Source organism: Diaphorina citri, unplaced genomic scaffold (genome assembly GCF_000475195.1).
Source record: "Diaphorina citri unplaced genomic scaffold, Diaci psyllid genome assembly version 1.1 scaffold20571, whole genome shotgun sequence".
Classification (NCBI taxonomy): domain Eukaryota; kingdom Metazoa; phylum Arthropoda; class Insecta; order Hemiptera; family Psyllidae; genus Diaphorina; species Diaphorina citri.
The window spans coordinates 1-904 of record NW_007397921.1 but is presented as its reverse complement, the minus strand read 5'-3'; the positions used below and the strand labels follow the sequence as shown (position 1 = coordinate 904).

Sequence of the window (904 nt, the reverse complement as noted above, 5' to 3'; positions counted from 1 at the left end):
CATAGAAAACTACTTGGTTTTCAAAGTTTGACTCAGGTATCTGTTGCCTTCTTGTTTTATTTTTATCTATGTCTTAGCTGGACACAGTAAATTTCTCGAGGTTTCACTGGAAAAACACACTGTTCATTAGTTTTTGTGTATAATGGGGAAGGTATTCTAAGTTCTAATTAACAGTGCCAATTCTAAAGAAAATTATTCACCTACAGCAGCAATGTGATGTCCAAGAATGAAGTAATCAAAAATTGTTACTAATTTTTGCCTTGAACTCTTGGCTTGCTTGCTTTTTATGACCCTAGATGTTTATCTTTTACTTTACGTTCTGGGAACAGTAAATTTCTCGAGGTTTCACTGGAAAAACACACTGTTCATTAGTTTTTGTGTATAATGGGGAAGGTATTCTAAGTTCTAATTAACAATGCCAAATCTAAAGAAAATCATTCACCTACAGCAGCAATGTGATGTCCAAGAATGAAGTTATCCAAAAATTGTTACTAATTTCTGCCTTGAACTCTTGGCTTGCTTGCTTTCTATGACCTTAGATGTTTATCTTTTACTTTACGTTCTGGGAATATATTTCAATGGTTATCATAGCATATCCTATTTTTTCTAACAAGAGGTTTGTCTCTTCCATATTTTTCTTTTGTCCTTAGCATATTTTCCTTGCTTTTGTTTCCCCCCAATGCTTTCTCATGATTATTTATTATTTTAGTTTTAAAATTTACCCTTGTCTTGGTAATGGAACAATAAAATTCAAAGTGTTATCAGTTTTATAACTGGTTTGATTTGATACATCTTATCAGTTGTACAGCTTTCCATTAGGCAGGTGTCTGGGGCAAAGACCTAAGGAAAAAAAAAAAACTTATTTTTTATTCATTTGAAAGTGAAAACTGTTGAAGAATCGGTT

The 904-nt window shown here is 32.3% G+C and overlaps 1 long non-coding RNA gene across 1 annotated transcript; it reads left to right on the top strand.

Annotated features, from left to right (window-relative positions):
• Window positions 1–8: 8 nt before the first annotated feature.
• On the top strand, window positions 9–677 carry LOC113473243. The gene is made up of 2 exons (XR_003395274.1): window positions 9–100; window positions 343–677. It is a non-coding gene; the product is annotated as an uncharacterized LOC113473243 (long non-coding RNA).
• The last annotated feature ends 227 nt before the right edge of the window (window positions 678–904 follow it).